Below are 25,610 nucleotides of genomic sequence, written 5' to 3' on the forward strand. Positions count from 1 at the left end.
GAAGATGGCCTCCTTCCCTTCTAAAGCAGAACGTCCTTACTACTATTTATATAGCCCCCCCCCCCCCACTTTGTAGGTAGCTGATCACAACTATGCTGTCTTGAAGGAAGCTGGAGTGCTCAGCAGGCCGTGCGACACTGAAGATTGAAATAAATTCTCAGAAAGGTGATAGAGTAGTGAGAAGTAATAAAGAAAGCAGTGGGAACAAGTCAGTAAATGCATGTGTTCTTTAGACAGTTTTCTTGGTGATGGTAGTGATGACAGCAAGCTGAGTAGAGCAGTCCAAGCATTACTGTTGCAGACAGCAGCCCCCAGCTCATCCTGTGGGACCCCAGGTATTTTCAGATATGCTGAGAGATGTACCATATCTTAGATATTTTCCAGATGAATACCCCCTTTGGTATGTACTTAATCAGGCATATCCAATGTCCACAGAGGTTCCTCACTAAAAGAATACAGAGCATAAGTAATAGACCCTGCGTTACTGTTTCCTTTTTTTGGAAATAGGGACCCCTGTCCTAATTTGCCAGTGTAGGGGTACCATCTCTGTCTGTTGTGAAGCATTTAATAGGCCAGTTAATCACAGTACCTGAAAATTATCCATTGTCTTTTGCATTTCTGGTTGGAACTTATCCATTCCTACAGCCTTGTCACATGAAACTGTTTGTTATAGTAACCTCATCTTAGAAATGCACCCATTCTCACAGATTGTTTCTGCATTGCCCTCTTAAAAACAGCATGATCATCAGGCCCTGAAGTTCCTGAGTGTTTTTTTTTTTTTTGCATCCTGATAGTGGCATCAGTCAGGGTCATAATTTGTCATTCTGTGAGCAGTTTGTGCAGTTCTCCCCATCAGATGGTTTGCCAGAATGTCTCTAAGGCTGTCCAGATTCCATTTTGTTTGGTCTAACCGATGTCTGCCTCACCCAGACCTTCAGGTCATTGACTGTAGCAGCTGCTGCATTTCTGGCCTATCAGTACCTGTTGGTCAGTTCTGGAGAACTCCATGCCAGCAGTTCAGAGAACACCTTTTTCTATAAATTGACAACTTCTGTTACTAACTGTGTCAGTGCGCAGCTCCTAGGTTCACTGCTTTTGACAAGCACCTAACAACTTTTTAGCCATAGGTCTCTGCTGTGATTAAATGCTCAGATTTAATCTATTTGGGCCTTAAAGTCCCTAGCCTCATATAGTAAACAGACAAAGGTTATCCAAAAGTGGAAGTTTCTCATTGTATACAGAAACCTCTGCTAGGTATTCAACACCAAAGCACCTTTCTTGATTTCAGTGCCCAGAACAAGACTGCATAGCATCATGTCTGATAGGTTATGTTGGCAGTCATAATAACCTTTCTTATAAGACTGGTTCTGACATGTACTTTACAGAAAGGTTTTGACTGTGTGTGTGTGTGTGTCGCTATTTTTATTAACTGTATAATAGTGCATGCTACAGTGCCCTTATCTCATGCCTGTGCCAGTGTAAACAAACTCTTCTGACTGTATCAGTATGCATTATGTTTTGGACTTTTTATTAGAATGTCTATTACATTAAAACTTTAACTCACTTTCCTACTGTACTTAATGTACTTTGCAATTGTCTGTCCTTTTGCAATACTCCTGTTTCCAAAATGTATTTAATAATTTTATGTTTTTCATGTATGTATCTTATTTTGGCCACGGTCATGGCTGAAAAGGGCTTTTGGACCAGTCCACTTAGCCAGTTAAACTTTAAATAAAGATGCTGTTGTACCAACTAAACTGCTGGACAACATTGTATTGGAATATGATGTTTATTATGGGTCATTATTAACTGACACAGAAATCCAGTAATAACTCACCACTCAGATAATCAAGCCATTCCTTTCACTCATACCCTTCCATATGTCTGCAGCAGTTAAACACCGTATTAGAATTACTGAATCATTGGGTGGTACCCTATCAAGCATCTTATCCAGCATCTCCAAAAAGGCAGAGAACTCAAATATAGCTGCTAATGCCTCACAAATGGAGATTTTTTCTGCATCTTGTAGTTAAATTAAGGCAAACATCTGGTCTCCTGACGTAAACTCCAACTATACAGTAATCAAGCAGAAGCTGAGAGTACTGCCTCCACCCTTTGGAGCATTTTTGAAGGACACCTCTGAACTATTTATTTTATTTATTTGACATTGTTTACCGGGATAGGCCGTCTGGGTCAGAAGAACCAGTTTTCAGCAAAGCCCTGAGGAGAAAATCACCAACTACAGACCATGATTTACAAACATATTACAACGTCTTAGCTTAATACAGAGTAAAGTAGTTCCAGGTTCATGTAGAGAAACAGACGTAGCAGTAGGAGTGAGAGACCACTTCAGATTGAGAAATCTTGTTCCAGAACCAGCAGTGAGTGTAGACTTAACACCAGCTGGCTGTATCTACCATTAGCTACACTTGCTCCCCAGTTCAAGAATTTCCTTGATGGTTGCTAATTCAAAGTCAAAATAAGTCCCACCCACTCACTCTCCCCTTTTATCCTCAATAACCTTCCATGTGAACTACCACAACACAATATAATTCTTTACACAGATGACACTGTCTTATACTGATTAGGACCTAAATCTCAGTCCACAAGTCAAACCTTGAAGACAACCTTTAAACACCTTTCCAAATGGTTCACTGAAAAGAAACGTATTCCCACCACTAAAATGAAACCATACTCTTGATCTCTAAATGCAGACTAACCTCCTACACACAAGAATAGACAGTTTAATGCAGTCCCAATGAAACTTTAGAAACGGTCTTTTCCTTCAGACACCTATGGGTCTAGTTAAATCAACACCTTGACTTCCAAACTCGTATTAATAAGTCTAAACCAGTCATGACCTCATTTCTGTTTTGGCCTGGAATATCTTGCAGTCCCTATCCCCGAAAAGGAGAGCTGTAATTGGCAAAGGAGTCCTCCTCACCCAGCAAAAATGTGGCCCCCTACTCTTTGCATATTCCTCCTCCAAAAATCTAAGAGCCCTCCAAACAATGGCTAATATTTGCAGATTCATCTTTTTAAATTTAAAATATGAACACAGCTGCTCCATACTTCAAAAGGCTCATTGCTCCCCATTACATAAAGATGTTCTTTATGGCTCCCTGCTTCTTGCTTCTGTAATTGTTTTGCTACGCAACCAAAACACATTTTCTGCCTTTGTAAGTAGCCTTACAAAGGAGAGCCTTCTGTACAACCTCAGAGGATCCTGTCTTACCACCGCATAACTGTCAATCCCCTGGAACAGATTACATACTACCAACCATGAAATCTTCGGTTCCACCAATAAGTGTCCGCAACTGCCAAAGGATGATAAATCCACCATTTGTTGACAAACGATAACGACAGAACAATACTAAACGCACTATTAGACACTAAAACCACTTAAAACACAATGAATGCAGTACAATGTTAAGCGCTTTCAACCAAATCAGCTGGCCTTCATCAGAACTAGAGCGTATTACTGTTATGCTGTTTAAATAACTTCATTGGCGCCAAAATCCATATCACATTCTTTAAAGTTATATTAACCATATGTTATGTATATAAACTTAAAGTTCATTAGTAGACATTAATATATCATCAAACTGAAGCGATGTATTTAAATTTTATTTTGTGATAATAGTCCACGTTACGTTTTCTATCCTTAACCATTGAAGTTTTGGAACTGTCTCGTCTTGCTTGATTCCTGTGGATGCTGTTTTTGCTTGTGGTTTTACAATACTTGATTTTAACCACAGGATTCTTCACCCTTTGGTGCTGCTTTTGTTCGCTATTGTTCAAAAATGCTAAATAAGTACTAAATAAATAATTAATAAATAAGTAAATAAATATTCAACAACTTATGTTACACATTATTAATTTCATAACTAATCTATAATAATCAATTTTTAAAAAAGTTTCTTAAGTTTTTTAAAAAGTTTTTTTATAAATATAACAAAGATTTTACTGAAATACTTTTGTTTAATCCTGATTGAGTGGTGGCATCCAACCATATTTGCCACCAAGTCTCTTTATATGCCAGTATGCTCTTAAAATCACCACCTCTCGGGTCTATATCTATTATGTCAATTATACTAAACTTGAATTGATGTTCATTCCCTTTACTTTCTACATGTCGATATAGGGCATTCATTCTATCTTTGGTCCTAATACTATAGGTATGATCATATATACGTTTCTTAATACATCTTTCTGTTCTTCCTACATAAAAACTTGGACATATCTCACATTTAGCCAAGTATATCACCATTTTGGTGTTACAATTTCCTTGTTTACATCTTATGATAGTTCTATGTCCATTCTGTAATATTATCTTATTATTCTGTGACATATAGCTACATTGATTACATGATCCACATTTCCTGCTTCTATTATTATTGTATATAAAATTTATTTTCCTATCAATATTTTTATGTTGCATTAAAAACTTCATATTGCTTCCCATTTTATAAACAAAATTAGGCTTGGTACCCAATATTCTAACCAAACCCTTATCAGTACTGATTAAATGCCAAAATTTGTAAATTATTCTTTTAATTTTATCCACTCCATTATTATATTGTAATATACATACTCTTTCATACTTGGAAACTGATTTGTTATTAAATATATTATTACTAAATGCATTCTCTGCTCCCAGAAAAGTGTATTGTTATTGACCGCGCTTAAAGCATATTAAACTACTTGAATTTTAGCGAAGAAGGGTCCTGGAGCCTTATTTGTATTTACTGCTCCCAGTAAAGGTTTATATTTAATATTCCATTGTCCGATAACATATTCAATAATCTCATTCATCATATCCACAGGATATCCTCTTTGTGCAAAGAGTTTTTGATAAAATTTAATTCAATTTTCATCTCTTCATAATCAGAGACCATTCTAGCTGCACGAATACATTGTCCTTTAAAAACATTACATTTAACTTTGTTAGGATGGCAGCTAGAATAGTCCAAATAATTATTAGAAAAAGTGCTTTTCCTATGCATTTTAGAATGAATGTTACCTTTATCATAATAAATATATGTATCCAAGTATGGTAATCCATTTTTATTAAAGGAATGTGTAAATTTCAAGTAATCACTACTATTATTGAGAAAGTTTATAAATTGTAGCAACTCAAACTGTTCTCCTTCCCATATAATATATATATCATCCAGAAATCTGGAATAATATTTTATGTGTTGGAAATATTTTCTGGGGAATAATATGGTATCTTCCCAATACAGCATAACCAGGTTGGCATATATGGGGGCACATGCTGCCCCCATAGCTACCCCCTTGGTTTGCCTAAAATATTCTCCCTCAAAGTAAATAAAATTATTATCCAATATTATAGACATCATCTCTACTAATAAGCATATCTCATCCCATTCTAGGTTGGTATGTCTCAATAAACTATTATTAAAGGCCTCCAAACCTTCTTGTTTTGGGATACAGGAAAATAAATCGATAACATCAATAGTCACTATTATAGTATCGCTGTTCAATATTGCTTTAACAGGAAAATTAGATAGGAAGACCCAAGAATCCTTGACCATATGTTTAATAACCGAATACATATCCTTTAACTTGATGTCAATATACTTGCCCATAGGAAATGTTTTAGAGAAACTACCAGATACTATTGGTCTAAAGGGGGGGTCCTTAGTATCTTTATGTACTTTGGGTATGCCTACCAAAGTAGCTACCTTAGGAAATTTAACCTTGATAAACTTATATATTTCATCTGTAATTCTACTCTCTAATAGGTATTCTTCTATATATGAATCTATACGCTGATCAGCTATATTCATTTCATTTAATGAGATTGTCTCATAATTCCCAGTTAAATTTAGTATGTCATATATTTTCTTTGTGTACTGTATATCATCATATAAAACTACCCCCCCCCCCTTTATCTGGTTTCATTATTCTAGTATCACTTTCATATTTAATTTCGTAAAGCAATTGTAATTCTTCATATGATAAATTTTTAATGTTTGAACCCTGTTTCAAGTGATTATACTCCTGATATATTTCTCTTGTAACTACCTTGTCAAAAACATCTACAACAGGGTGATTGGGTGGCATAAACATACTCTTAGTATTTATTTGATTATTAACTCCCTTACTCACATAATTATAATCCTTTTTTGGTACATTATCAAAAATATGTCCAAATTAATCTTCCTGATGTATTTCTTAAAATCAGTTAATACTTCAGTTAAGTTAAATTTAGGATTAGGTATGAATTTCATACCTTTCTCAAATAAATTAAAATGAACAGTTTCAATAGATGTATTAGAATAATTATAAATATTAAAATTATTATAAGAATAAATATTCCCTTTGATTATTATTTGATTGTCACTATTTTCCACTAATTTATCAATATTTATATTATTGCTACATTGTTTATTATCTTTATTATTATTATTGTCATCTGAAATATTAAAAAACTTTGATTTATCAGTTTCACTTCTAGGAAAAGAGACTACTTCTATTTTTGTTAATACTGGTTGTAATTCTTTTTCCTGTAAAAATTCTCTTTCTGATTGGTTCTCTGATATGGTTGATCTATGTCTCTTTGATATCTCTGAAAATCCTGTCCCTCGTATTGTCTTCTTAATCCATATTATTATTTTTACTATTATTGTATTTATATTTATTATAAGCATTGTAGCCTTGTGCATCATCCTTTCAGGGACTGGGCCAATTATAGGCTGTACCTTTATTATAGTGTTCCCAGTCCCTCAACAATTTATTTTGTTTACGTTGGCTTATTTTAACAACCCATTTCTCTGCTTCCACAAATTGCCTATTATATAATTTTTCCCATTCCATAAATAATAAATCATTGACAATACATACATTAAGTTTTTCAGCTTCTTGTGTCAGCTTACTCAGTCTTTCATCATTATACTTAACTAATAATCTCATATAATTAAATCCAAACTCATCAAAAAACATATTAAATTCATGTTTACCAGTATTAGTCAGATCTAAACCCATGGGTAACTTAAAAAATATAAGCCCCATGGGAACTATCTTATTATCTATACATTTTGATAAATACACATTGTCTAATTTCAGTCCATTGATGGTCTTTTTAGTTTCTTTCCCAAAGCATAGATCATAGTTTTTAAACACCCAGTCTCTTCTATAACATCAACTTGTGTATTGGCAACAATATTCCTGCCTTCCTTTTGGTCAATGTCACAATTAAAAGTTAAAAATTGATTAAAACGATTCTCTTTTAAATGCTCAGCTGAACAAGCGGTAGATGATTGTAAGGATATGCGTTGTAACAAATTTCCTTTACTTTGGCAGTTGTGGGCACTTATTGGTGGAACCGAAGATTTCTTAGTACCTGCTTGGATTTTATTCTGATACTACCAACCATGCCTTCTCTATTCTATCCCCTAAACCTGGAATTCTCTCCCTATAACCCTACTGAAAATCAACTCCTACACCAAATTTAGACTTTATCTGAAAAAAAAAAACATTTATTTCAACAAACAAAGTGCACATGCTTACTAATAGGCAAATTTCACTGTTGTAAATAATTTAATTAGTTTCAAGAAACCAAGTAGAGGAAGCCAAAAAGGAGAAGGAATAGATGTATCCAATATTTTTACTGAAGGATTCAGTGTTGTTAGTCCGTTTACTATTCTTTTCGTTAAATTTAAAAACATATGGTTCCTTAAGCCATTTATTCATCTCTAACGTGTTAGAGATGAAAAAAGTACCTTGTTGTGACCGCTCCTGCGGTTCACTTTCAAACTTGACGCTGTCTTCAAAACAGTCATTATCGACATCCTGGAAAATAATGGGTGTAGTTGCAGGGTTGAAGGTTGCACCAACACTGAATCCTTCAGTAAAAATATTGGATACATCTATTCCTTCTCCTTTTTGGCTTCTACTTGGTTTCTTGGTAACATTTGTTGAAGTTGACCGTTGTTTTATCATTTAATTTAATTGGTTTATTTTCCAATAATTATGTGTATACATTCTAGTCAAATTTAGCTTAGTAAGTCTCCTGTGTGTATGTATGTGTATATACACGTATTCATGTGTGTGTGTGTGTGTATATATATATATATATATATATATATATATATATATATATATATATATATATATAATATGGCCATGGTGGTGCAGCGGTTAGCATTGTCGCCTCACAGCAAGAGGTTCTCCCTTTCGATTCTCCGTCTACATGTACTCCCTGTGGTCGAGTGATGTTTAAAGACATGCAGATAGGTGCTTGCGTGAATGGGTGTGCCTTCTTTGAAGGTTGGGCGTTGGGCTGGCAACTCAGCACCGTAAAAAATCCACTGGCAATCATTAGCAGACTGGAGTTCCGCTATGGCGACCCCTAACCAGGCAAAGCCGAAAGGCGCACACACACACAAAAAAAAAATATATATATATATATATATATATATATATATATGTGTGTGTGTGTGTGTGTGTGTGTGTGTGTGTATATATATATATATATATTTCATAACATCTAGCACTACAAATCACAAGAAAATACATCCCCTTCACATATAACAACACCAAACTACCAAACACACTTTTTACTACGTTTCTGCAGTGGGGCAATTACCCCTGCACCCCCAATGTGGGGGGCTCCACCCCCATAAATTAAATATACCAACTCTAAGATTGCACTACAGTGGGAAAAAGTTAATTTCTTAACCTCTCTGTATCAAGTCTCCCTTCAGAAACGTAGTAAAAAGTGTGTTTGGTAGTTTGTTGTCATTATATGTGGTGGGGATGTTATTTTCATGTGACAATTTGTAGTGTTAGATGTTATGAAATTCAATGTTGTGTGTTTTAGATGTTTTGAAGGGGACCTATATATATATATATATATATATATATATATATATATATATATATATATATATATATATGTATAAGCACACTTAGAGACACACACACACACACACACACACACACACACACATATATATATATATATATATATATATATATATATATATATATGTTCAGTTAGTGTACAGTTCTCAGTGCATGTTTCTATACTACCTTGACTTCCTTCTATGTATCCATGTCTTGTATTTATATTTTTTCATGACTATATGTTTATGTACTCCAAAGAATTTTCTCCTTGGCTAAGCCTGAAAGTGGTCCATTGTGATCGGTGATCCAACCTAGGCCAATAAATGGAAAATAAACAAACTGATACTTAATTCTGTTCAGCCTGCTCAGGCTGTGTCTTCTTCTTCAAAAGTGATGCAACATTCCACTTGAGATAGTTTTCCTTCCCAGGTTCTGATCCACCATAACTTGTCTAACTCCTTTCTTCCACTTGTGTGGCATCATACTCATTAGTGGGTCCAAACAACAGCTAGGCACATCTTTTTTCTGTCTGTATGACCAAGCTGCATGAGTCACCTGGCCATTAACTGCTCACCATTAAACATCACCTCTGGACTTATTTCAGGAATGCTTCATGTAATGTGCCTTCTAGGGAAGGTTATGTGACTGGAACAGAAGCTGCTATTAAAAAAGGAATAATTAGCAGAGCCTACAGTGTTTTGCATGATCACTATAAGAATCAATCAGGGGGTAGGGGTTATAAAGGTTTGGGAAGAAGTCTAGAAGATTTATGATCTTTGCTTGGAAGTTTTTACATAGGTATTTTTATACCTCAAATAGATGCCAAAGAATTTTTCCTCAGGGAAATGGGAAATGTTGAAGGTGTGATGGGGGGAAAAAGAGGTAATTGGGAACATATTTTCTGGGAGTGTAATGAGTTGGCAGATTTTAAAAATTCCCTGCAGACTGGTCTGTCAGAGATACTGAGTGAGCAAATTGGTGTAACTAAGGAAATAATTTTTTGAGCTATGATACAGAATTGGAATTGCCTAGACATAGCAAGCCCTTGTTGAGTCTAATTATGGTGGCTGCCGAAAAATCAGTTACTAGAAAATGGACATCAAAGTCTAAACCATCTACATTAGAAGTAGTGAATATAGTAACAGAGGTAAAACAACTTAGAAAAGGGCAGGAGCAGATTACATAAAAAAAAGGGGGGGGGGTTGTGGGAACAGTATGTGCAGAGAAGGAACAAGGTTTAAAAGAAGACAGGATTTGAATGAGCTACAGGTTCATAGATTATTACTAGGCTAACTACCTTTGTTGGCCATTTTAAGCCTAGCCAATTACTCATTGTGAGAATCAAACTGTGCACCATGTGTCTGTAAGGTAAACACCTTAACCATTATGCCAACCTCCCACCCCTGTAATATTTGGCTGAGAATGACTGGATAAATTATAAGTGATATATAACGTTTGCAACTAAAATTATGTCAGTATGGTTTGTTTTCATTTATATAAATGTATGATTGCCTATGTCATACGTGATAATTTAAAAAAGATGTTTCTTTGAAGAAAAAAAAAAGGTTATGTGACTCTGATCTGTCATGGGGATCAGATGTTTTGATCACTCACCACTGTGATTAGCATTGTCTGTTAGATCATTTTTATTGACTGTGACCACAAAAGGAACGCTGAGCTGTAGACAGAATAATTCTCAGGATTAAGGGCAGAAAGAGTCCTCCTCACCCAGCTAAAATGTTGTCATCCTCAGAAGAGTCAGGTTTTAGGACATTGGATGCTGTGGCCATTTTGATTTGACTTTTTCTAATTGCATAAATCCACTGAAACTAGTGTGCACTATTATGAAAAATTGCTTAGCTGGAGAGAAGAGAACTGTTGAAAATTGAAGTTCAGAACAGACTCAGTATGTCAGCATGTGCTAAAGTGTGCTCAAGTAAAATAAGGTTTACGTTTAGAAGGATTCCTCTTTTAATCTTGTGTTTTTTATATATATATATATATATATATATATATATATCATTTTTTTCTTAAATTTGCAGCTTGTGTTACTTTAATAATGTTGTGTCATATAAATTAACTCTTCAAATGGAGTACATTTGTCTTAATTTTATACATAGAGCTGCATAACATCTAATGTTGTAAAATCAATGATCATTATTTATTTATTTTTTTTGCTTTTTTAAATACCCTTATTAAAGTATCACTTAAGACATAGAAAATCATACATTAATGGAAAAGAAAACATGCCTTATCGTATTCCTGCATATTATATATTATGTTTGTTTCTTTTTAACACTTATTCACTCCAACACTATATAAATTGCTCAATTCCTGTCTTCCCTTATCCTTATACCCCCCCTTCTGAACATTATTCTTTGTATTGTTCCCCCAAATTCCATTTATTTCTTTGTAATTTGACCCTTCCCCTTTTCAAAGATTCCACCTGTCTTTTTCCTTTCTCATCTCCTGCATTTGCTGTCTTCTTGAAGAAAAACTATCAATAATCAGATTGGGGTATAAAAATACCTATGCAAACACTTCCAAACGAACATCTTAAACCTGAACTTTGTTGCATACTTGGAAGTTGTACAAATGTTCTCCCACTGTTCTTTTGTAAACGGCATTTCCAGTCGCTCTTCCCAATATTTTCTAACTTCCTGTGATTGATTCTTATAGTTAGTTATCATGCAGTATTTTATATGTCCTCCTAATTATCCATTTTTTAACAGCAGGTTCTTTTCTAGAGTCAAGTAAAAACTCTACCAGAGTTGGTCTTTTACTTAGCACTCCCCTATGCTTTTCTGTTCATCTATACTCTGGTGTCAATTTCTGGCATGGAAGGCACTATGTAAAATGCAGTCCAAACTTCTGATTGGCCTCATCCTACTCTTTTTACCTTTCCTTCTCTAGTTATTTGCTCCCAGTAGCTTGTTTCCTCTACTGATTTTCTCCAGTAAATTCCATTTCTCTTGCCAATTTTCTATACCACTACTTGCAGTCATCTCTATTGAATAATCTCACTTCTCCATTCCTGTGTTGACTTGTTTCTTAGAGTACTTTCTGCTACTTCATTCTTGTTGTTGTTTTTTGTTCTCCTTAATGATGTGCATAGAAAGTCATTCTTTTTCCTGCCTTTCAAAATATGGGTATTTTTGCCTCACGCACATCTGAGAACTGTCAAGAGAATAAACACTTTTTTCACAGGTTAAACGTCTTGGGCAGATTCTGGATGAGTCTGACATTGAAATAATGAGCCAAACACTGCATCAGGCAAGGGCTATCACTAAGTTGTCTGAAAATGTCCTCAGTTTCTTTCATGTTGTGTATAAAATCAGAATCAGCACTTTCTCCCAGGACTAGAACTTTGTTTTTCTGTAGTCATAACTGACAGTTACTGTATTTAGAATGTCTGTTCTTCATGTTATGCAGCAGGCAGAAATTGCCAACTAAGATCATATGTTGAGAGGACTTGTGTTGTAGATATAACAAAGGCATCAATGCATTTTGTACAGTATTCCTTGCTCGTAGCAGTCTTTTTAGTGCCTTGCATATGTGGATTACCTAAGCTTTGTGTTGTCCCCCACTTCACCACGTAGTGTAAAGAGGCTTTTTTCAGATTAACTTGCCAGTTCTTTTCAAATGTTAATGCAGATCAGGTTTCTCTTGTGTCACCTTTAACCAAGAATTTAGTTTAAGAATTGTTAACATTGTAGACAAATGTTCTTAAAAGATTTCATGCAGACATCATATTATGCCAACTGAACCATACTTAAGTTGGGGATCGTACATGACAAATGTGTATATGCAGCCTAGTACAGATTTTTCTCTCTGAGAAGCAAAGATAAGTCAGAGAGTTTAATGGCAAAATAATTAAAATTCTCTTCTTTAATCAGAACATTTCTTCTTTGAGGGTAATTCCAAGGTATAGCAACATCTGGTGCAGGCAGACGGTTAGGGTCCACATCCTACTTGCTGTTACCTCACCATCTAGACAAAATTTTTTCAGTTTTCCTAACCAAATATCTTGGACTCCATGTACCACAGTAATTTGTGGTGGGTTGTTTGGGGTGGTGGGTGAGCAGGGTGGGGTGGGGGGGAGTCTATCTTCTCACCTACTCTCCCTGTAGTAGGATTTCGGCTTGCTATTCATTTGTGGCTTATGACTTAAGTCCATTGACTCAACATATAGCATGCTTACTTTTGATGCTGGAAATTAGAAAACTGTGGATTCTGTATCCTCAGTTGCTTGGATTCATTTCCATTACTGACACTGCATTGCACCATGGGTGTGGGTTGCTGTTCTCCTGAATGGCTGTCTGTCAGATAAAATATTATACTGAGAACATGGCAAGACCTTGCTGTGTCTAATTATGGTGGCTGCCAAACAAGCATTTGCTAGAAAATGGAAATCAAAATCTGAACAAACTATACTAGAAGTAGTGAATATAGTAACAGAGATAAAACAACTGGAAAATTCAGATCTTTAGAAAAGGGTAGGAGCAAACTACGAAGGGAACAATACATACAGGGCAGGAATGAGGTTTAAAAGAAGGCAGGACTTAAATAAGCTATGTAATGTTTGACTGACAATGATTAGGTAGATAAGTGATGTATAATGTTTGCAAATGGGAGTAAGTCATGGTTTGTGATGTAAAATGTTTGCTACTAGGATTGTGTCAGTGTGGTTTATTTTCATTTATATAAATGTATGATTGTGTTGTAAGTGATGGTTTAATAAAGTTGTTTTTTTGCTTAAAAAGGGGGCGAATTGAATGATTTACGTATTCTTGCTTAGGTTATATGACATAGAGCAATATATGTGAAGTATGAGGGTTGTAAACGTGAACTTGTTAATACAGTTTGATTATTTACATAACTGTAAATTTGCCTATGTCATAAGTGATAATTCAATAAAGGTGTTTAAAAAATTGAGGTCCCATCTGCCTGAGTTGTTGGTAGCTCAAGTGGATATAAAAGATCCCATGGCACTTGCTGAAAAGAGAGTGGGGGGAAGTTCCTTGGTACTCTGACCAAACTTCCCTTGCTAGTATGAATACCAAATCGGTTCTCTCCTGAAAGGAGGAGTTGCGTAGTGGGACTAACCCAGTCAACAAAAGTTAGATAACATCCTGATTCATGTGTCATCAGTGCAGAGGACAGAAAATGTGATGCATCAGATTTCCATGCTAGCATTCCAGTAGTCCGGGTGATTCTACTTGTAAAGGCACTTTTCCCCCTTTCTGTCCCTAGGCTTTAGAAAAACCTTTATTACATTTTAAAAACCCTCTTTGTAATGAGATTTTTTTTCTCTGATTTATGTGACCACTAAGGGATGTTCTAGGATATCAGTTTCTCCCATTTTTCTATTTTACTCGTGTTAAGCTTATTACAGTGCTTCACAACAAATTGCTTTGCGAAGGACAAAGCAATAATAACTGTACAGTGAAACAAATATGACTGGTGAAAGTAGATAGGAAAGTGCAACATTACAGTTTCAGTACTTTTGATGTAAGTTCAAGTATTGAATTTGGTAGAAAATAATGACTACCATGTTTACTGCTGATACAGCTGCCATTCTTTATATATACAAACACATGTACGAGTGTTGTGAATTTGTAACTGTTTTCATTGTACAGCATACACACAACATTGCTAATGGTTTTTATTTAAATCTTCCACTTTCTTGGTTTGATTTTCTTTCATTTCAGGAGTACTTCCATCCTCCCAACAAATCTTTACTGCTAAATTTAAACTTATATCTTCTAGTCTCTTAAAACTATTTGAAACTGTGTCTGAAGCCATGCCTTCCCCAGAGGTGTCAGAGGCAGTCCCCAGATTTGATACCCCCTTAAACCGGAAGTGTTCTCTCTTTTTAAACTGTTGCAAACATCTAGCTACATTTTTAACAAGCAGCTGCTATGGTTATTAGCTCAATGCCTGCCACAGGTGGACCACTAAAGTGCTTCAGTGCTGAATACAAATACTGGAGTTACAAAGCCAATAATGCATTGAAGAGTGATCAGTTTCTGATCTTTGTGCCACCAAACACTTTGCTGCATCCCAGCTGAGCTACTGCCCTCCCCACATTTTATTAGCTGTTTAATCTTTTCCAGGCCTTGTGTTTCTGGTTTGGGCTGTTTTTTCAGACTGCTGTTAGCCTTGCCTGTTTGCTTAGTGCATACTGGTAAATTAAAATACTTATTTACATCCGTAAGCATTAACCTTTGCAGTTTTTGTCCATCACACTTTAATGTGTATAAAGGATCTTCATCTGTGACCTTTTGAAGAAGATGATAGAACTGACAGAAACTTTGTGGCCTTTCATTTTCTTCCTGTGTTTTCCCATTGGAGTTTTTTTGGAGAGTGCCAAAGCCCTGTTAAGATTCTTTGCCCTGTACCTCAACCTCCATAATATGAATTTGGGAAGTTAGAGTATTTAAATTTTCTGTAGTTACATGTATATGTGGGTTGGTACTTTCCCTCCTTTACTTTTCCTACCTCTTTTTTTCAGGATTCTCAATGCATGGGACTGTGTCCTGTTCGTAATTGCTATACAATAGCATCCTAAGTGAGAGAACTCAGATGTATGACTGTTTAGTGTTGCACCTTCGCAAGATGATTTTTGCAGACTGTATTCATTCCCCCTCCCTCAGAAGGGTTTGGGGTGCTTAGGGTCAGATTATTGACTTTTCACTGACTAGATATTAATATAGTTTGGAGATAGGATGAGAGAGACTGAGTGGGGAAAGCCACTTTATATTTATTTATTTTACATTTGTTTACCGCGGAGGTCCGACTGGACAGAGCTGTCCGTTTTCAGCGGAGGTCCAGGGAGAAAAGCTCCAGAACAATTCCTAACATACTATACATAAGACATTTACATGAACATTGTGGATTACACATTCACTTATAAAAATTAGCATATGATTGCATAAGATATTTACATAAGCATAGAGTTTGGCATACAATTAAAAGTATAGTAGGTAGTAACATATGATGGTTGTTCATACAGTATGTTTAGTAGAGATAATCTTGAAGATGTACTGAAGATAAGACAAGAAAGGAAAACTAAAAAAGAAGAGAATATAGATAAGTTCATATGAGGTGCATTGATATTTTAAAGGAAAGCTTTTCAACTTAGTCTATGGGAGAGTTAGTGGGTATAGATGGGGCAGTGGGGAGTAGGTGACAGTGAGTTGGTAAGTAATGTGTGATAATATATGTTACATCTGTGGGAGTTTTAAAGAGGTTGGATAGTGGATAGGGGAAAGGAGTTAGAATATGTCAGACAGGTGCTAGGCAGTTGCAAATAATGTGTGATAATATATATAGTGCATCTGTGGGAGTTTTAAAGAGGTTGGATAGTGGGTACGGGAAAGGAGTTAGAATATGTCAGCCAGGTGCTAGGCAGTTGCATGTCCAGGAGTTGTTTAGGTGGGAAATGAGCTGTTTTTGAACATGGTTTTGTTAGGTTGTAACCTGATTTGTAGTGGTAGGGAGTTAGAAGTCTTGGCAATGATGCTAGAATACAGGGAGTCACGAGAGCTGTAATGGCTTTTGGAGATTGCGATTAGTGCCTTGTTAGTGGATCTAAGTTTGCGGTTATTGGAGTAGAGGGTGATCAGGTCTTGTAAGGCTGGAGTTTTGTCAGGTTGGTACAGTATTTGATGAGCTAGCAGAAGCTGGTTTAGAGCTAAGGTGTTAGGGAGTTCCAGCCAGGAAAGCTGTTTTAGGGCCTGACACTGGTAGGTGCAGTAGGAGGAGTTTGTAGCAAATTTTGCTGTAGCATACTGATAGGTTGTTTAAATGCTCTTGTTTAGATTAATTAGGACAGAAGAAACATACAGTAATGTAGAGAGAAGATTGGTGCGAGCTAGTGTAACTTTACTGTTGCTAGTTAGGAAGTTTTTGCATCTATAAAGAGTACATCGTTTTTGTTGATTTTGGTTATTGTATGAGCTGTGTGTTTGTCAAATTTCATATTAATAATGATCCCTAGTTTGGTTTGTGTGAGGGGGGAGATAGGGGTATTATTTGTTGCAGAAATAGAGAATGGGTGAGTAGGTGCTGCTACTTTGGAAGGATGAAAGAGCATAAGTTGGGTCTTTTTAGGATTTAGTATTAGCTGAGAGTTTGTAAGCCAGGTTTTGATGGACGTAAAGGCTTTTTGGGTCTTGATTTAAAGTTTTTAGAGGGTGGAGGGCAGAGCAGATTAAGGTGGAGTCATCAGCGTATTGAACCAGGTTTGCTAGAGGGGTGGCTTTGTGAAGATTATTTGTAAATATAGTGAAATGTAGGGGTCCTAAGATTGATCCTTGGGGTACTCCTAGTTTTACACGAAGTAGGGGGGAAAGGGAGTTTTTCCACTGAACAGCTTGTTGGCGTTGGGAGAGAGAGACTTGAAACCATAACAGAGTGGGGGTAGTTAGTTTTAAATCTGATATATATATATATATATATATATATATATATATATATATATATATATATATATATAATGTGTGTGTGTGAGAGATTATATGCCTTTTTGGAGGAGTACCATTTACATATAACATAAAGAAAGATTGCACCAGTTACATATGATGTACTTACTGCAGGAGCCACCATTTAAAATGTAATGTTATGTAGTTTTATGGGCAGTTGCACCTTTGTACTTATGGTAACCGTGTTGCTCTCATGCCATGCTTGTGTTCCATTTAAACCATTTTTGAAGGGATGGGGGAGTAATTTGGAAGTGCATTCATAACCAGTCTTGCTGCTGTAATGGTTTCAAATCTGAATGTTTTAAAGGAACCTATACATATCCCCTGTATACCACTCAATGGCTGCACTATCAATCACTTCTGTTGTTCTTTGATGAAACTTAAACAGATTGTATCCTGTGAGTGGCTGAACTCTGCACTGGATTCCTCTTCTTTGTGTAATATAATCAGACTAACAGAGTATTTGTCAAAAGCATGAACTCTGCGGGTTTGATAATCCGGAATTGACCAGCATGCAAGTTCAGTACAGTGCTAATACTGAATATTTTTTTTCATTCTGAACTGCCATATATGTTTACATGAATTGAGTAGCTTTTAAATGCAATGTAAAAGTGAAAACCTCCAAGCTATTCTTCTTGTGCACATGTGATTGTTAAACTTCTTGTTCTTCTGGTATCTGTTTATCATTCTGAGATGGGCAGAGTGGATGGAAATTTTCCTTTACATTGAGTGTCTCTTGTAGTGAAAAATGTCATTTTACGATGGGCCAGATTCATGAACACCTACACCAAGTGTACACGACTTGAATTCAAGAACATCCCTAGCACATTTTTTGTGCTGTTTTTTCACTCAGAAAGATTAGGCTTAAGTGTAGATGTAGTCTACACATTGTGATAACCTTCATTAATCCTCCCTGATATTTAAGGTTGCAAATAAATCAGTAGGAATACTAAAATTAGGAGGAAGAATGTGGGCGATATGCTTCCTATTATAGAATATATATTATATTATATATATATATATATATATATATATATATATATATATATATATATATTGTATTACATTATATTATATTATATTATATTATTTTACACTTTAATGAATCCGGCCCAGTGTCTTTTTCATCATCGTCTTCTGCTGAAATGAAAATTTGTAAATAGTAATTTGGATAAATAAACCCAAGTTACATAACACATAGGTCTCCTTGGGTTTGTATCGTTAGTGAAACACAAAATAGTTCTATAAGTAAGAATGAACTGGAGATAAAAGAATAGTTTAACTGGTTATAGTAGCTTACACAACTAAACATTCTTAATACTGTAAAATAAGCTACAGCTGTTTAATGTAAATGTTCTTTGCATGGTAGGTGGCATTAAAACACTGATTAATAAGTAAATAAAAACAAATGAGTGAAAGAAATACACAAGTGCTTTTTTTCAGATGAGTGGTGCAGTGTTTCTGTGTTTGGGAGCTTGGAAGCCTTTGAAAACAACATAAAGGCATATTTATGGCTCTTGAAGTCATTAATTATTGTTTATGTGGAAATGGAGCTATAGTATAAACATTTTTAAAAAGCCTTCATGTTTCAGGCAGGACTGTACCGGTAGTCCAGTTGAGTATGAATGGGCAGGTTTTGGTAGCAGGAAGTCTCTAGCAGCACATGATGGCCACCAGTTCAGGGTGGATTGGTCATCCTACAGTATGTATCACCTTGTGTAACACTGTTGTAGTACATCAGAGCACTAGAAGCTGATACATGCATACCTCTCAACTGTACAGATTTTCGCAGAATGTCCAGATTTTTGCCTCATATTTTTTAGTCCATTTTTTCATAAAATTAGGAAAAAATCCTGAATCCGTCACCACAGCAGAAGCAGTATACTAAAATGAACTATGAAACCAAAAGGTGGATAAAGAAAACTTTAATCATAAAACTTAAAGTAATAACAAACAGGCCTAAAACGTTGAGCGCTTTCGGCGGAACTCACCTTCATCAGATCTCATAGCTTCCTGGAGTTTTGTAAAGAATTTTATGTCATTTGACTGTTACACTGATTTCTACAGATGCTTGTGTTAAAAATATATTTGTAAAGTTTTGGTGTTACGAATGCATCAACAGTAGGTTCTGCTGCACAGGAAAGAAGTACACATGTCAGACAGTAGTAGTATTATAACTGATTAAATGTATATGTTGTAAAAGGGAATTCTGGAAGGGAAGAGGTTAATCTCAGTCCAACTAATTTTGAAAAATAGGATGAAAATGAAATGGTTTAGTTTAGGCCATAAAGATTTTATCTTGAAGGTCTGATTGCAGCCAAAAATGTCTGGGAAAACCAGGACTGTGAATTTTGCTGTATTTTCCTTATTAGTGAACTAATTGCTACCCTGGAAGGGTGGAAGTTTTTGAAAATGTTTTCTAGCGCTCAGATGCTGCAACAGATCTTAACAAAACGGTAGGTATGTTTTGTACCAGAGTCAGGTGACCAGATGTGATGTCATTCTATAACCAGCACTGAAATTGTTTTTTTTTTTAGATGCTAGTGAGAGATATGACAGAACTCTTGCAGCAGCACTTTGTTTTTCAGAACCTGACAGGAAATATCTCTCACAGGTATCTCACACAACCTCACATCTCACCTTGCCTTGCTGTAGTAAGCAACTTAACTATGGAACAGTAATTCTTTAGTCAGCCAGTCAATAAAATATAGTGAGATTAGTTAAGTATTGTTTTTTGCATCTGTGTGAATTTGTCTAACTGTGTTATTTTTTATATCTCCTTTGATTGAAACTATGGTGCTTATTGTAACTAGATATTCAGTATTCTCATGTTTTCAATTTTATTATTTATTATTAAATATTTCTATACCTTTCATTGTGGCTAGTCTTTTAGAGAATACTTTTAACATCTGAAGTGTACTTATGCTTATTTTAATGACATTGTAGCTGCTCCTGAAAGCCTTGCTGCATTGGTCAAACTCTACCATTTATATTAGTATTAATTTTACTCAGTGTAATTGGAGCTACCTTTGTAAGAGCTTTAGAATAGCTAACTGGTGACAGCATAACTACCTTATATTCTGGGCAGAGGGGGCACAGCTGGTAAATCTATGCCAGCCTTTTCCAGGTGCGTATGTGTTTGCGATGATCAAATGTCCAAGTGTGTGTGTGTCAGCTGCTTGGAACAGGGCTACAGAGGTCCAAAAATGGTCAGTGTGGAGTCTTGTTTGGGGCCTGGAGAGAGAGAGAGTCCAGCCCCAGGTCTGGAGTGTGCTCTTAAGGGAAATTGTTTGGTGCAAAGAGCTGCATCTGAAAATACTGTGTGTAACCATTTTTGTTCTTAGTGGACATCCCTCACCGGCGTCTGTGGTGAGGATTGAGTCGTCTTGACTACTGGCCTGGAGTAGGGATCATCACAGTCCCCACATTATATTTGGGTTTGTCCAGATTTCTTGTCGTAAGAGACTGAGAGATATGGTGACTATTGCTGGCAGGGGATCAACAGATCTATATAGCAGGCTTTTCAGACATACTCCTCCAGGAAAGCTGGTAAAGTGCACATCTCCACATGATGCTGATGCCTGAGGATATTCAGTTGAAGTCATATCTATGGATGTGGAGAAAGTCTCCAGTTAAGGATTAACTGAGCACCATCTGTAGCAGTCATTTGAGTAATGGGATCGTGTGAAACACAAGGCTGTCCATTAATCACATCCAGTGGCTTGGGCAAATATCAGTGCCGTTGCTTTAGGTGCTGTTTGCTATTGAATAAAGGAAGTTAGTCTAGTTGGAGGGTAGAACCAGAGAAGTCATGAGGGCTATTGATTAACTTTTAGGGAGTTCCCCTTTATTTGTGACTAAAACATTTCCAGGAGTGCATTCTGTTTGAGGTGAATCAGATGCTCCAGTCAAGGTCTCGAATTTTGATAAACTGATAATCTTCCAATCTGTAAGCACATTGAACTTCTTCAAATATTAATTTTTCTGATAACACATTCATTGATGACAATGATGCTACCACCTAGTGACTTGATTTTTTGGCTTTTTCATTATGTGAAAACAATGATGGTACTAGTTAAAAACCATCTAAACATGTTTGACACACTTAGGAGCACACACTATGGTTATTGTCATACAAGAGGGCATTGTCTTACTAAAAGTCTTCATGCTTGTTTGAATTGTACACATTGGGAAATGTTTTACATCAACTCTTTGTGACCCACACAGCATCATCATCTAATTTTTAGTGTTTTACATCAAAGTAGAAAAAATGTTGTCATCTTGAATATGCTTCTTTCACACACAATGCTGCAGTGAAATTTGTAACATTAAGGCATATTTTAATCATCAGTTTACTTTGTGCTGCAATTAACTGTCTGTAAGAAATAGTTAAAAGAAAGTTGTCCATGACTGCTTTTAAACTTCACCCAGATTATCAGAAGCTCTAAATTCACAGGTGCACACCTAATCATGACAAAATTTGGCTTGTCATCTGAGTTTACCCCATTTTGTAGTTGTGTTTTCTGATACTGTCTGCACATGTTGTTTACCTGTTAGTGTGATGTCAAGTGCATGTCTGCTTGGTAACTTCTTAGGCATAGGTGACTACATAGTTAGACACACAGATGCACCATTCACCAGTCTGAGCAAAGACAGAGAGTGACTGTTAGCTGCCTCTTGAGTGCCTAGTTCTGCAGTGTCACTTGGACACTCAAGTTCCTTCACCCTAAATACACATGATTTGGTGATTGCACACATGGGAATGAATGAATGACATGAGATATACTTCTTTGGTCATATGATGTGGGACATGATAGAGCTGTGAGTATGCATTTGAAGTTACTAGTATTGAGCAGTATCCTACCATTACTAAAAATAGTGCCACAATGCAAACTAAATATAAAGGACTTCATTTATCTGTCTATCTATCCTTTGTTGACCAGATTAGTCCCACTAGGTTAGTGGCCTTTTTCAGGAGAGACCCAAAGTGGCATTTATACTGGTGGGGGAGCTTCCCCCCTAATGTTTTTGATAGGTGCTGTGGAATCTTTTGCATTCACCTGAGCTACCTGCAACTCAAGCAGATAGGACCTTAGGTTTAACATCTCAGTCAAAAGAAGACACGCTCAGGTCATTGTCGGCAATCCAGTAATCTGGAGTGGGAATAAAACCCATAGCCTTCTGGGTTTACAGACAAGTATGCTACCTGTTGAGCCACTGAAACTGACTTGGCTTGGCTTTTGCTATCATTCTAAGGGGATGCTATATATATATATATATATATATATATATATAGAGAGAGAGAGAGAGAGAGAGAGACACACATATGTATATATATATATATATATATATATATACATATATATATATATATCAGCCTGAGATGAGATGATTGACAGCCCTGACTGATTTGCCAGGGATGGCTTTACACCTGTCTCCTCATGGTTTCCATACATTGGCTAAGACCTTTTCCTCCCTATAGTGCCTTTTTTAGGCAAGGTCAGGCTCCTCAAATTACATGTATAGGTAATCAAAATCAAAACACTCTAAAGATAGCTCTGCTCAGTGCTAGAAGCCTAAACAAGAAGCTGCACTCCTTGCAGACATTTTAAACTCTTGCAAGTATAGATATCTGCATAACTACTGAAACATGGTTTCAGAAAAAGAAGAGCATCCCCACAGTGTAGGGTTTCAAACCCAGTGCAGAAAATGATGGTGTTGGGGAAGGTAGGTGTGTCTGAATCTGTGTTCCTAAGAAACCATCTCACCTCCAGACTCTTAAGCCAGGACAATAACCTTGAACTTCTCCATCCATATCCTTTTCACAGTAAATAGAACTTTGTACTATATAATATCCAACTAATGTATCTCCTCTGTCACCTACTGCCCTTGAGGCATATCTAAACTAACTGACATCCTTCCCTACCCATGCATTACACGATTTCCTTGGGAGACTTCAACTATCCCTCTATTAGCATGGAAACCTACACCAACTCAAGTGAATATGCAGAAGTATTCATATACTTCATTAATGCTAGTTCCGTTGACCAACTGGTTCAAGTCCCAACTAGGGGTTCAAAAATATTGGAGCTGGTTATCAGTAATATTGCCACCCTATTCTCAACACCTACAGTTACTAAGTCTGTGGTCAAATCTGGCCACTGTTCGATAATGCTCACTTGAAGGTAAAACATGACTTACCATAAAATCCTTTTGTCTTTAGAGACTACCCTAAGCCAAACCTAATCCAGCTAACTGATGAAATCTAAGTTCCCTCCACATTTGTGGATAATTTCTATGCCCACCTCAAAGCATGTATTGAGGCATCTGTCCCCTGAAGACACAAATAAATATATATATATATATATATGTATATATATTGGCAAATGTGTTGATAAACCCCATTGGTAGAACCCTAGTATAAACCAAACTGTACAGAAATGAGCAGAAACTCATAACCTGTAAAAGCAATTTTAATGCCATATCATACTGAAATGAACTCAGAAAGATCAAGAAAACTCCAAGATAAAATCAAATCCTCAAAAATACAAATACCTTTGTCAGTAACGGTCCTAAAACCCTCTTCAGTTATGTCAGAAATCTTAGAGGTAATGCCCAATAGTGCCTAGAGCTAATACACTACCACAACACTTACTCATCCCCTAGGATATAATGAACATATTAGACAAAACTGGCTCAAACTTTACTTCTGTATGTATTTCCCTAGGTTTTCCCAGCTTATTATTACACCCACACCCACCCCTCTGATCACCTCAGCATGCTCTTTCTAACACTTGCTGCTTGGGTCCTAATAACCTTAACAGCACCAAGCAGTCTGGAAGACTCTGTAGTAAGCCTGTTCAGCTGTATCCTCGAGTCTACAAATCTAGTGGAGAGAACTATGGTAGTCATCCCACTTCACAAGGAGGATCGGCTACTAATCCAGGAAACTACAGACCTATAAGCCTCACCAGTCTTATTTTCAAAGCAGTTGTTTGTCTTTTCGGCCTTTCCCAGTAAGGGGTCGCCACAGCGGAACTCCGGTCCGCTAATGATTGGCAGTAGATTTTTATGGTGCCGAGTTGCCAGCCCGACGCCCAACCTTCAGCGAAGGCACGCCCATTCACGCATGTCTTTCGGAGGCCACCCGACCGCGAGGAGGACATGCAGACTCAACACAGAAGGCACTCCCCGCACACTAGCTGAGAATCGAATGGGAGAAACTCTTGCTGTGAGGCAACAACGCAACCGCTGTCAGTGGAATGCTTTATTATAGAACTTATTTTTTTGAACATATTTATTAACATCACACATTGCATAGAGAACACATTCAGTTACAGTAGACAAGCCATTACAACATTTTTCCTTTATATGCATTATACAAATATGATTTTTGTCTTAATAGTTTTTCATTTTAATGTTACATACATCGCTCAATTCCTGCCTTCTCTCGTTATGGAATTTGTTAACAAAGAAATAAGCAGTTTGCAATCTCTGTATTTGTTAAAAGCCAATCTTGTCTCGTGAACCTTGAATACATCACTGATGAATTAGACTTTGGCATATTGGTTCACATTACTTACCTGGACCTGGCCAAGGCTTTTGATACCATCCCACATTCTGGCATTATTGACAAGCTGATCAAATTAAATGTAAACCTGTATGTTTACCCACTGGAGAGCAAACTGGCTAACAGAACCCAATCTATTAGTGTTGGACGTTTCTTTTAAAAGCGTACTTGGCAGCAGTGTCCCCCAGGGTTTTGTCCTAGGACCACTTTTGTTTGGTACTACTTCTCTGACATGAAGGCTGACATCACTGGCCTGTTACTAACCAAGTCTGCAGATGAGTCCAAACTTGGTTGTCATTAACTCCCCATCTGACTTCAAGATTCTTCTAGGGGAATAACATACACCAATAAGTGATGTCTGAACCACATACTAAAACTAAATGCAGCACTGTGCCCTTAGGCAAACCTGGGCACCCATGCACATATTATATAGGTGATGCCCCTTTGAAAGTTGACTCGGCTGTTAGGGACCTGGGCACTTTCATTGAGTGAACTATCCTTTGATCACTATGTATCCATTACTGTTAGCAAATAATTTTACCTTGACAGTGAAATCACTAGGGTAATTCTCCCAGATCTAAGGAAGTCATAATCCATCTATACTCCTTTGTCATCAGCCCATAATACATGGTCTCATTGGTATTCATCTATCTAAGCGTATGACCCAACGTGAGAGACTG

The 25,610-nt window shown here is 36.5% G+C and overlaps 1 protein-coding gene across 1 annotated transcript in view; it reads left to right on the forward strand.

The window, feature by feature from the left end:
- Positions 1 to 25,610, forward strand: part of SPTBN1 (spectrin beta, non-erythrocytic 1) — a 2,377,138-nt gene that overhangs the window by 785,681 nt on the left and 1,565,847 nt on the right. The window lies entirely within an intron of this gene.

The sequence above is a fragment of the Protopterus annectens genome, chromosome 1.part2, assembly GCF_019279795.1.
Source record: "Protopterus annectens isolate FY-2018-M chromosome 1.part2, PAN1.0, whole genome shotgun sequence".
NCBI lineage: Eukaryota > Metazoa > Chordata > Ceratodontiformes > Protopteridae > Protopterus > Protopterus annectens.